The sequence below is a fragment of the Vigna unguiculata genome, chromosome 6, assembly GCF_037176805.1.
Source record: "Vigna unguiculata cultivar grain cowpea cultivar isolate G323 ecotype 2 chromosome 6, ASM3717680v1, whole genome shotgun sequence".
Classification (NCBI taxonomy): Eukaryota; Viridiplantae; Streptophyta; class Magnoliopsida; order Fabales; family Fabaceae; genus Vigna; species Vigna unguiculata.
Genome location: NC_140797.1, coordinates 27588975 through 27602666, shown reverse-complemented (window position 1 = coordinate 27602666; position 13692 = coordinate 27588975). Strand labels below are relative to the sequence as shown.

At 30.5% G+C, this 13692-nt stretch overlaps 1 non-coding gene across 1 annotated transcript; it reads left to right on the top strand.

The window, feature by feature from the left end:
• Positions 1–12890: 12890 nt before the first annotated feature.
• Positions 12891–13049, top strand: LOC114189365 (U1 spliceosomal RNA). The gene has a single exon (XR_003605668.2). It is a non-coding gene; the product is annotated as a U1 spliceosomal RNA (small nuclear RNA).
• Positions 13050–13692: the final 643 nt, after the last annotated feature.

Sequence of the window (13692 nt, the reverse complement as noted above, 5' to 3'; positions counted from 1 at the left end):
GTCGCATAACCATTCACACTTTTCTTTTGTACCACAAGCTCCACACTTCTTACTACTCTTTCGGTGATGTGGGACTCAAATATCTTTGAAAACAAACCTCTCATTATTAACTTAATCACCTCTGCCACCAAATACATTTAACATACCTTACTTCCTGGTCAGGATAATAAACTATTTGAAAATACCAACTTGTAACAACAAAATATAGAGAAAATTAACCTTGCACTTGTACCATAGAATGATTAAATGATTCTTCATTTATGATACATCAGCTACAAAGTGCAATCTTATCGTGTGATTACAAACTTAAATATTTCAAAGAGAAATTACTGAATTTGTTGTAAAAGAATTAGTTACTTAACATGGCACTCTATGAAATGAGAATTTGAAACCAACATAGACAACAAACAAAGTGCATGTCTTTCTTCTTTTTCCTACTTTTGAAGGTTAATTTTTTAATTAAATTCATAATAACAATTTCAAATTTGATTAAAAAAAAGATTTTCATGTGCTACATGAGATAAAGAAAACATTTTTTCCACATTAAATGCAATCATTATGTATAAACTAGACTAATTTTGAAGAATAAGAACTATTTCAAAGCTAAAAGCTAAATAATGAAAACACATAAATATAAAACTTTTAAATCTTCATAACTTGTGGATTTCAACTCATGATTTGACATTTTGTTGCAAAACTTATAAGTGTCCTATATAAAATTTTTGGTATTTCACCAATCAAACCAAAGAGAACATGTACCGAGTATAACATATAGACACAAGAGCAAAAGGCTAAATAAACAATAAGAGAATAATATATCTATTGTAGATAATATAATGTGGGATTTTACACACTTATATACTCTCCACTTGTACCAACTTAACCATTTTCATATACATATGTTACTTTGCACGAGTATAAAGCTCCTTCGATTTTTATAAAGAATTACAATTACAACCAAAATACATCAAGAAATTGTTATTGCCAAAAAAGTAATGAATGCTGAGTTGGTGAGAAATAACAAGTGAATACTACGTTATTCATAAGATGTAGGAGGACACAAGGTTATAGAATTACACACTTGTATACTCTCCACCTGTACTAAGTTGACCATTTTCTTATACATATGTTACTTTGCACGAGTACAAAGCTCCTTTGATTTTTATAAATAATTACAATTACACCAAAATACATCAAGAAATTGTTATTGCTAAAAAAATAATGAATGTTGAGTTGGTGAGAAATAACAAGTGAATACTACATTATTCATAAGATGTAGGAGGAAACAAGGTATTTTGATGCTTTGTACTCTGCCATGGATAAATATTCTTAACAAGGGTAAGGGAAAAAATCGCATTTTCTTTTTCTTTTCTAACCACTTATTTCACATCAATTTATTTTATTTTAGACTGATGTCACAACAATAGATTTAGGTTTGTTCTAAGATGGTCCCTTTTAATTAAACTTGCAAAATTAATTTAGTTGATAAAATATGTTTTTTCCAAAAATCAAACAAACAATTTTTATACATTTTATTAAAAAAAAATTTACGTGGATCTGACAAGGATTGAATTTGCTCCAACTTAGTCTTGTTCACATTAAGAAATAAGAGTTATGTAGTTCTTTATTAAAAAACAACTATTTTGTGGTTGTTGATATTTTTAAAATTTGAAGTCTTTTCTACTTTTTGAAATTTTAATATTTTTTTTATAATTCGCATTGTAATACCCTTTTCGAGTTGTCACGTGTAAATTTTTTTCTCCTTTCAAACCAACGAAAATACTTGTCCAAGTTCATTCAAATAAAACCTCACAAATACCAAAAACATCTATAAAGGTTACTGTTACAATTCTTTTAAACCACAAAAATAAAAGGAAAATTAAACATAAAAGAAATCCATTTTTTTTCAAAAGCTTTCAAAAACTCCCAAAGTTCTCCTGAGCACGTCTCCTCACACCTATGCATCTGCACCAACATCTATGACAACATTTGCTCCCGTATAACACTCACATTATACGATCATCGCACAAACACAACAATACAATGTAACTCACCTCATGATCACAAACGTTTTACATAAATTTAACCAAGTCATATTACCACCAAGTAATATCAATCAAATCATAATACCACCAAGTAATATTAATCTAGTATGTCATTCTCTTATATTTATCCACTATCACAATGGTCAAACGAAAGAACAACATGTTAAAAATCAAATGTCGCAATTTTAGCTCAATCAAATGGTTAACGAACCGAAAAACTCAATTTTACCAAAATTGTGCAGACTAGAAAAATACACACTTGCCAGAATATGGAAAACAACATTTTGGCATATTAAAATGAACATGTTTCAATACAACCAAGTCTCTAGAATACACAACAAAAAATTTGATCATCCCACCATCAAATTAATTGAGCATAGAATCATTCCCATATTCAAAAGTTTTAATTCTATGTGCTTATTCATTAAAATTGATACAGCCTTCAAAGTTCAAATAATAATGAGAAAAAAAAATACACTGCACATGTAATCCTCTTAACATTAGAATCACTTACCTCATATTCACTTAATGAGCATTCTCCTATTAAATCAAAATTATACTCAGCACTTAATATTAACAGTTTAGCACGTAATTATTTAACCTAAACAACAAAACTATATAAAAAAAACAACCCGAAAAGCAACCCGAAACCACTTCTTATACCCTTATAACATCATCTCATTGATCATATAAAAAAACATCAACAATTAACATATAGTCACAATTTAGTACCTAAAAATATATTTCCATTAGATATTCCACTCACAATTATTAACTCCAAACCCAAACTGACCATTAATCCAAAAACTCAAAATTTAATCTTGCATTATAATTTCTTGTATTTATCATGAATAGAAAAATTGAAAAATCCATAGAACCAATGTCACAACCATTGAGCATCCCTTGAGAATTGTTATCCAATAATACAACTCATCATTCACTAAAATTCCATTTCACAATCCCATTATCATTATTTTTCCCAAAACCCAACAATGCAAAACCACGTAACAAAATTTCCTTCCATTACACCTAACAATAGTCCCCAAAAAACGTGTTCATCACCACCACTTTAGAATATCAACATTTTGATCATCCAATAAGAGCAACAATAGAAAAGATACATTGCATCCACTGTAACATCTTGGTCGGATATACATTGCATCCACTGTAACATCTCAGTCAGATATACTAATTTAACTAATTAAAATAGGAAATAAGTATAAAATCACATTTACGATAATTCATTTTCCCAAAACGCAGGAAAGTTTAAAACATTTATTATACCGCAATAAACCAAAATCCACAAACTATAATTGTTGATTACAAATTCTGAGTCTGGTAAGCTAAAGGTTTACAAAAGTTTAAAATCCATAAAACAAGAAAACATCATAAAGGCTTTTCCCTAAGCTAGCCCCTCTCTGAATCTATGCTTCACCAGCAACACCAGCAACATCATCTGGTCCCGTGTAACACATTACACGATCATCGTCAAACACAAGCAAATAGGATGAGCTTAACAGAACAAAAGTACACTACACAATATAATAAATAATCATTCACTATTCCAAATACATCTAATACTCTCAAGTCTCACCACATAATACATCATTCCCTCAAAACCAACCAGTTTCCTTTCCTACGCCCCAACACCTCTTAGAAGAGAATTTCTCTCCTTACGCACCAACGCCTCGTGGAAAAACAAACAACAACCCTTACATGTTCACTAAAACTCGGTAAAAGCATTACTTTACTTAGGACTTACAAGCAACCACCTTTGCCTGCTCACCAAAACCCCGACAAGAGCACAACCCTTACATGTTCACATAAAAACCGAGCAATAGCACAACCCTTACCTGTTCACACTAAAACCCAGTAAGAGCTTTGCTTTTCCTAAGACTCACAAGCCACAATCCTTAATCCTTGACTTCAAAAACTTCTCCTAGATGCATCTTGATTCTACACCCTTTGATGATTATATTGATCGATCTTTGCTGCCACGAGTGTCTACTCACCCCTCTAACTAAAAACAACCACCTAATAGTCCACACGGAGGAATAAATTTGCCACGACCACGATTCGCGACACAAAGTGGAGTTCCCCAATACTAACCACAATCTGTATTTTTCCCATGACTACCAACTCGTCAGCTAACACTGAGGAGGGCAATCTTCTAGAACCCATCCTTACGAGCTATAATCTCGCACACTCCATTGGACTTCTAAAACTACCAGGCTACAACCTCGAGTGGCCACGTGTTACTCCAATACAAGTTGCACTCGTAACTGGGCCCCCAACAAAGCATCGTATTATGACCTCCATCTAAAGCTGTGTAGAATCCTCCTCACGATCCAACTCTCCACCCAAAACCACTTGGTGCATCACTCGCGTCGCTAGGCAAAAATTGGTCCTAGACCGCCCAGCGTTGTGTTTCTCCCAAACCTTACATGCGCCCACTATCGCCTAGCGGCTTACCCTGTGCCGCCAGGTGCCACACCAATATCGTCAATGCTACTGGTTCTTGGCACTCTAGAACAGGTTCTGATGAACCTACTCACCTCACACGCAATCCAGAACACCAACAACATGTTGATACATATACCAAAACTCAACGCACATTCCACAAGTCACAAGAATCAAGCAGATATATTTTTACATAAGGACTCATGCATTTATATCCTACCAATACTTGGTTTAATACGAATCATTCATGTTGTAAGGAACTAAAAATCTAAACCCAATATGAACCCAATTGATAACATAGTCATCAAGCGATCAAATTAATACTACTTATCTATAACAACTTTAGTATTGTTAAGAAAGTAGTCAACAAAATAAAAAGGGTAAAGTAACCCAAATTCGTCTACCAACGAACACATAATTGATTTTTAACAAATCAGTTCTTATAAAACTATACAAAAGAGTTAGTCAAATAAAATAATAAAAATATGAAAGATAAAGATAAAAAGATAAAATAAGATGAAAATAATAGAAAAGAAAAATAGGTCGATTCCACTGCTTTTTCAAAATAGGATTCATGATTGGTTTCCTAAAGATTATTGTTATTGATTTCTTGTTGAAAACTTCACATTAATCAATGTAACTTCTCAATTAATTTGTTGGTGTCCTTACTTTTAACAAAAGTAATTTCTCAATCAAAAGCAAGAACTTTGTAGATTAATCTTAGTAAATTTAACCAAAGTAACTTCTCAATTAAATATTACTAATCCTAATCATGTCTATTCTTTTACCTCTTATATCTAATCTAAGTTTTCACCTTTAATCAAAGTAACTTCTCAATTAAAATTTAAAAACCCTTGGACTCATACGATTGTTATGTTATGTAGATTTAACACTGTGCTAACTTGCTACAATGTAAAATTCATTACTTTTACTAAATTAAGAACCAAAAGACATAGATGAAAATAAATCTCAACAAGAATCAAAAGAACAAACAAATTAATTGATCTACCCTCAGAATCCAATAAAGAAATTACAATGGAATCAACCCAAGAAGTTTAGCCTTCCATGGAATGCAAAAGTAAAACAAAAGTAGAAGAAGAATAGAGAGAAAAAGAAAGAAAGGAAACAAAATTAGGCCCCCCTAAGGGTTCCTAAACTCCGAAGTCCCGAGATTTTTTTCTCTGTTTCCCCTTTAGTCTCTTTATATAGGACTTGGACTGGACTTTTCTGTTGCTAAAATCTCTCAAATATCTTTTAAAATAAAGATAAAGATAAATATTCAAAGATATTTGGAGAGATATAGACTATTTGACAAATATAGTTGGTTGATAATATCAATATCTAATATAATTAAATAAATTAATTGCTTAAAGATATATGATAAATTATCACCAACTAATATTTGTATTAGTTTTATAAATAAACCATTTTGAGATATGAGAGTCCAAATTTGCAGAGACATCCAAAAATATCAACATTTGTACTTAAACCCCTCTTGTTTGATGAACTTTGACCAGAATTTGCCCATAGTTGACTGTTTGACCATATTTGACTCTTTGACTATCCATTGAGAAGCTGACACGTGGCATTCCTCTCTTTCTCTCAAATGAAGCTTTCTCTCTCCTCCCTTAGGGTTTCTGTCGCAGAATGAATTATGGTCGTTACTGTTCATGCTTGGAGGCACTGGAGGAACGATGCAAAAACGCTGGTGCAGGTGTGTGAAGCTTGGTTCACGTTTTCCAGATCTGATTTGGACTACAAAGATTGTTGCAGCGCGATTTCCCTGTGTCAAACTCGTGTTCGCGTGCTGGTCTAGGGGCTCGTGCAAGTTTCGCATTTTCTGCTTAAACGAAGGTGTGCATGTTCGCGATGGTGGAGTAGAGAGCAGTGTGACTAGCTGTTGTAGATCCGATGGTGGCCGGCTCACGGACTGTTGCAATTTTACAGATGTAATTTCGTGAGTTGTGGTTGTTGTCGAAGGTTCATTAATGGAGGTCGACGACGGCTATCATGGTCGTTGTTCCCGAAACTGGATCTGCGTTTTGGAGTGTTGCACTGGTGTTTCACGAAACTGCATCCATGGTTGCTGCAATGGAAAAGATAACGCATCAGTTGTTGCAATGGCTGCTCCGACAAGTTGGTGTGTTGTGAACGCGGAAGGAGTTTCAAAATGAAGATGCATGGAGGCGCTGCTACTGCAATGGTGATTGTTGGTCCGTGAGGTTGCAAGAATGGTGTGGAACTGTTGTGCTCTCCGTGCAGGTGGTGTTTATGGTGGCCAACGTTGTGCATTGCACTGGATCGCAATGGCTCCAGCGAAAAATAGGAAGATGTTTCTAGACCAATTTGATGCGTGTTATTTCTTTTTGAGACTACTTTTTGAGAAAATTGTGAAAGTGTTAACTTTTTACTAAGTGAAACTTTTAAACAATATGTCTCATAAGAAATCCACAAAAAATCCACCATTGCGATATTGGATAGATATAAGAGAATGACATACTAGATTGATATTAGTGGGTGGTAATATGATTTGATTGATATTACTTGGTAGTAATATGACTTGGTTAAATTTATGTAACACGTTTGTGATCATGAGGTGAGTTGCATTGCATTGTTGTGTTTGTGCGATGATCGTATAATGTGAGTGTTATACGGGAGAAAATGTTGTCATAGATGTTGGTGCAAATGCATAGGTGTGAGGATACGTGTTGAGGAGAACATTGGGAATTTTTGAAAGCTTTTGAAAAAAAATGGATTTCTTTTATGTTGAATTTTCCTTTGAATTTTTGTGTTTTAAAAGAATTGTAATAGGAACCTTTATAGATTTTTTTGGTATTTGTGAGGTTTTATTTGAATGAACTGGGACATGTATTTATGAAGTTCCTATTTATAGAATGGTATCATAGTATTTTCGTTGGTTTGAAAGGAGAAAACAATTTATACGTGACTAGGGATGGCAACGGGGCGGGGCGGGGACGGGTTTCGCTATCTCATACCCATCCTCGTAGAAAAAATTCATAGCCATCCTCATCCCCAAACCCAACGGGTGTCAAACTTTTTTTCGATCCCCATCCCCACCGGGTAACAAGTATAATCTTGTACCCATACCCGTACCCGTTTTCTTACTACTCCAATATTAATTTTAATTAATTTTTATAAAATAATAAAAAATTATGGTAAAGGAAACATAATATTATCAAATATTCATTATTAGAGGATAATTGTTTCTTCAATATCAAATAGTTTTAAATAAATTATAATTGTTTACATTTTATATTAGAGTATCAAATAAAATTTCATGAGAATCAAAACATTTATTAAATTTCCAAACTGCAAACATTAATGAAACAAAGTTGATAAAATTTAAAAATATAAAAGGAAAAAAAATATTCAAATTAAAATATATTTTAACATTTTTTTTACTTCAATTTTTAAAATTCTAATGAATCTCTTTTTTATACACTAATAAAAGTTATAATACATCACTTGATCAAAATGATGCAAAGAACAAATAATAAACATAATAATAAAATTTTGACATAGATATTGTATCTTTTGAACTTCAATGTATGTTGGATGGTGATAAAAAAATATTCACGGCAATTACATTAAATTTTTATATTGTAATAAATAAAAGTTATTTATACAATTATAGTGAAAAAATATAGTATGATTGATAATGAGTTAAAAAATAAAAAATAATTAGATAAAATATATCGAAATGATATTGTACATGATGAAAATAAACAACAAATAAAAATATTAAAAAATTATCAAATGTGTGTCTTAGAAACAATTTGAGAGACTATTGAAAGAAATCACACAAAAGAAAACAAATGTACAATTAAGGGTATGGTAAGATAAAAAATACCTTGGAGATCTAAGAAAACATTTCAAATATCAACATACATACTTAATGTTTGAGAAATAATGAAAAATGTATTGGAGATGCGAATGAGTTTCATGACAAACCAAATAATTAGAAAAAATAAAAAATAGAAAGTATATATATATATATATATATGGTTACTTAATTAATTATGAATATTTTAATAATTTAAACGGAGACGGAGATATGACGGGGACGTGTATTATGGCGGGGATATGTACATCCCCATACCCATCCCCATACCCAATTGAAAAAGTCAGGGATTCTCCATACCCATACCCATACCCAGTCAATGCAAGGATTTTCCGTCAAAACGGGAACGGGTTCAGAAAATACCCATAGGGACGGGTTTATTTGCCATCTCTACATGTGACAACTCGAAAGGGGTATTACAATGTGAATTATAAAAAAATATTAAAATTTCAAAAAATAGAAAAGACTTAAAATTTTAAAAATATCAACAACCACAAAATAGTTGTTTTTTAATAAAGAACTACATAACTCTTATTTCTTATTGTGAAACAAGACTAAGTTGGAGCAAATTCAATCCTTGTCAGATCCATATAATATTTTTTTTAATAAAAAATATAAAAAAAAATTGTTTGATTTTTGGAGAAAAAAATATTTTAACATCTAAAAGGGACCATCTTAGAACAAACCTAAATCTATTGTCGGATACCACTTTTTATGTAGTTTTTTGGTAGTTTTTCTTGATAAATTATGGTGACAACTCCATTCTTGTTTTCAAAAGATGTATTTCTCAATGTCTTGTCATAAACACGATGACAACATACGGGAGTTATGTTTGACTAAACACAACTTCAATTTGAGAAGTTATAAGTCATGCCATATAAGCAGGACTCAGTCATGTACATAATTTTTTTCAAAACTTTCCAATTTGGATAATATCTCACTTAAATTGCACCATTGCGAAAAACTTATCCTATTTAATATCATGTAATCTAATTTATTCATAGTCTCTTTATTTTCTTCCTTAATAAAGTAAGTGCAAATTATTTTGTTATGTTTAAAAGTAAATAAAATATAAAATTTACAAGCCTAATTCTCAATATCAAAGGATAGTTTGGTTGAGTGGTCTAAGCTGCTAGATTTAGGCTCTAGTCTGAAACGGCGTGGGTTCAAATCCCACAATTGTCATGTTTCTTTTATTTCTCTCTTTTACATTTACCAATAATACAAAATACAAAGAAAAATATTTAATATAAATAAAAAATAAGAATCACCTTAATTTTATCTTGTCTTAGTTTTGTATTGGAAATATAAATAAAAAATAAAAATCACCTTAATTTTATCTTGTCTCTTAGTTTTGTATTGGAAAAAGTATAATAGCTTGATTAATGGATGCATTATTTCTAAATAAAAGGGTAAGTAACTTGATATTATCATAAGGACTAGGAATTATATTTGAGATTCAAGGGTGGCAATTTATCATCATTAAATACAAAAAAAATCCATTAGTCCATTAATTAAAAGGGACCATCTTAGAACAAACCTAAATCTAATTTCGCATACCACTTACTATGTAGTTTTTTTGGTAGTTTTTCTTAAATTATGGTGACAACTCCATTCTTTTTTTAAAAGATGTCTTTCTCAATGTGTTGTCGTGAACATGGTGACAACATATGGGAATTGTGTTTGACTAAACACAACTTCACTTTGAGGAGTCATAAGTCTTGCCATGTAAGCAGGACTTAGTCATGTACATAATTTTTTCAACACTTGCCTATCTGGATAATATCTCATTTAAATTGCACCATTGCGACAAACTTGTTCCATTTAATATCACGTGGTCTAATTTATTCATAATCTTTTCATTTTCTTCCTTAATAAAGTAAGTGCAAATTATTTTATTATGTTTAAAAGTAAATAAAATATAAATTTACCTAAAGTCATGCTTATGATTTACATCTACCAATAATACAAAATTTAAAGAAAAATATGTAAATAAAAAATAAAAATCTCCTTTATTTTATCTTGTCTCTTAGTTTTGTATTGGAAAAAAGCTAATAGCTTCATTAATGGATGCATTACTTCTAAATAAAAGGGTAAGTAACATATGATTATCATAAAGACTAGAAATTATATTTGAGATTCAATGGTGGCAATTTACCATCATTAAATACAAAAAAAACCTATTAGTCCATAATCTTTTTAGCCTTTTATGGGGCAACAAACAACACCTTTATTATATACCTTCTTATTAATTAGTTTGTACACCTCACTGAAGTTCCATGAGTAGGAAACGATCTTCCAAACTATTCCATTTTTTCTGACATGATTTTCAAAATGCGCAAAACTAACACCTGTCTAAAATAAATGGTAAAATTACTCTTTTAGTCCTTGTAATTGTCAAGTAATGTCAAATTGGTCCTCCAATTTTTTGTTGTCTCAATTTAGTCCTTGTTTTTGTAAAAATGATTCAATTTGGTCGTTGTCGTTAATTTTGATCAAACGGTGTTAAAGTCAACGCCAATTTTCTGTTTTTTTTATTTTTTGATTTTTTTAAAATTTTTTTAGTGTTTACACGTGTCACTTCACAGTTGTGTCACATGTCAAAATGATTCAATTTGGTCCCTATATTTGTTTTTAGTTTCAATTTAGTTCCAATTTTTGTAAAAATGAAGCAATATTGTCTCTCCATAAATTGACACTCAATTTACTTTTTGTATAAATCTTATGATGATATTCTTACTAAAATTGACATTTTTATTAAATATTTGTAGAAATATTTTTAAACAAGCTTTGTTTTTTTAGTTTTATTATTAAACAAAGTTAAACCCTAAACTTAATTTCAACGATTAACAATTTTGTCATCATATATAAAGGCATCAAGTGTACCATATTATACAAACTTAGTGAAGATTAAAAATCAAATAACTTGTCATAGATAAGTTTAGGAACTAAATTTCAAGTTCAAAACAAAACTAAAGTTTAATGATTTGTTTAGAATTTAAAGTTAATTTAAAATATTTCTAGAAATATTTAATAAAAACGTTAATTTTAGTAAGAATATCACTATAAGATTTATAAAAAAGTAAATTGAGTGTTAATTTAAGGAGGGACAATATTACTTCATTTTTATAAAAATTGGGACTAAATTGAAACTAAAAACAAATATAGGGACCAAATTGAATCATTTTGTTACGTGACACAATCGTGAAGTGACACGTGTAAACAATAAAAAAATTTTAAAAAATTACAAAAAATAAAAATAAAAAAATATTAAAATATTAAAAAAAAACCAGAAATTCACATGTGATGTTAACTTTAACACCGTCTGGTCAAACTAACGGAAATGACTAAATTGAATCATTTTTTTAGAAAAAGAGGACCAAATAGAGAAAGAGAAAAAACTTGAGGATCAAACCGACATTACTTGACAAATAAAAGGACCAAAAGAGTAATTTAACCAAAATAAATTGATGTAAAATAAGTGCTTAGAAAAGAAAAAGAAAATGCGTTTTTTTTCCCATACCCTTGTTAAAGAATATTTATCCTTGGCAAAGTTTTTCATGAATAAGGATAATGCATGCATTCGACAAATCCAATAAAAATAATAATGTATACAACATACTAGAAACAACCCATAGGAAATATTTTACTAGGATCTAATTCATCTAGAGTGAGTAAAATGATATAACCCATTTCAATCACTAATGAAAAATTTATGTATGTGAATATGAATGCAATATCTACTATTAAGGTTATTGATTTTACTCTCTAAGTTGAATGACTCATTTTAGAGGATCTAGATCCATTTTACTACAAGTAGAAAGCAAGTAAAATTTCTAAAGATACCACAATTCTTGTCATGAGAACTTTACGTCTATGAAACTAGTCACTACTAGTACCTTGCTTTTAGCCTCTCAATGTTCACATGTACTACCCGATTACCCTCTGGTTACGAGACAATTTTAATTGCTTACCATATCAAAATTTTGAAATTATATAACCTTGTTTCCGCCTACATCTTATGAATAATGTAGTATTCACTTGTTATTTCTCACCAACTCAGCATTCATTATTTTTTTTGGCAATAACAAGTTCTTGATGTATTTTGGTTGTAATTGTAATTCTTTATAAAAATCAAAGGAGCTTTGTATTCGTCAAAAGTAACATATCTATAAGAAAATGGTCAAGTTGGTACAGGTGGAGAGTATACAAGTGTGTAATTATATAATCTTGTTTCCTCCTAGATCTTATGAATAACGTAGTATGCACTTGTTATTTCTCACCAACCCAACATTCATTACCTTTTTGGCCATAACAATTTCTTGATGTATTTTGGTTGTAATTGTAATTCTTTATAAAAATCAAAGGTGCTTTGTACTCATGCAAAGTAACATATGTATAAGAAAATGGTCAAGTTGGTATAGATGGAGAGTATACAAGTGTGTAAAGTCCCATATTGTTTAGGGTATATAAAGTAATGAAAATCAAGAGATATAAAAAAGAAGTGTGTACATAGGTCTAACATACTTACCTGAATGGGCTGTATGGTTGATCATGAAAGCCCATGGCCTAAGGTAGTGACTTTCATTGCACTCTTGAGGTATATTGCCTTAAGGTCTACCAAAATGGTAGAGCCTACATCATAGTTTGTGGTAGTGGAGTTTGCGTTTGCGCAACTCCTTCATTGTAGCTCAACATTTTCTGCAAAAGCTAAAGCAAGTGACATTACTATGCACTTTAATTTACATTATAATTTCTAGATATTATCTATTATCTATTTCAAAAGAACTTTGGCCATAAGGAATAGAGAAAATAAAAGATGGTGTGTGAATTTCAAATAAATGTTCTATCTTCTAATCTATTAGAGTAAAATAAAAGTATGCATTGGAATAAATGTATAATTAATTTACTATTAATTCATTGCCTTTTAATAACATTTGATTAATTTATTACTGATTTTATATATAGATTTTTTTTACCTCTCAGTTTCGAGTTTATTGTATGTAAGTAATCAATATAGACAACATAATTAAAATTTAGGTTCAAGTTGAATAAATGTACACTTAACTTTTAAGTTAGTTTCTGAAATAGTCATATGAATTTGTTTAACGATATATACAAGAGCAAAAAGAACATTAATATATTATTGAGGTTTGAATGGGTATCAACAAAACAAAGATCCTATGACCCAAGAGGATAAATTTCCAATTGGTGGAGGAAGGAAAATGGTCAAGAGATGCTGAAAATAAAATTGAAGGTATACCCTTCTCCCATTTACTAGTGTGTTTACCTTTGACGTAATTCTTTTCAATTGCCTTGTGTGTT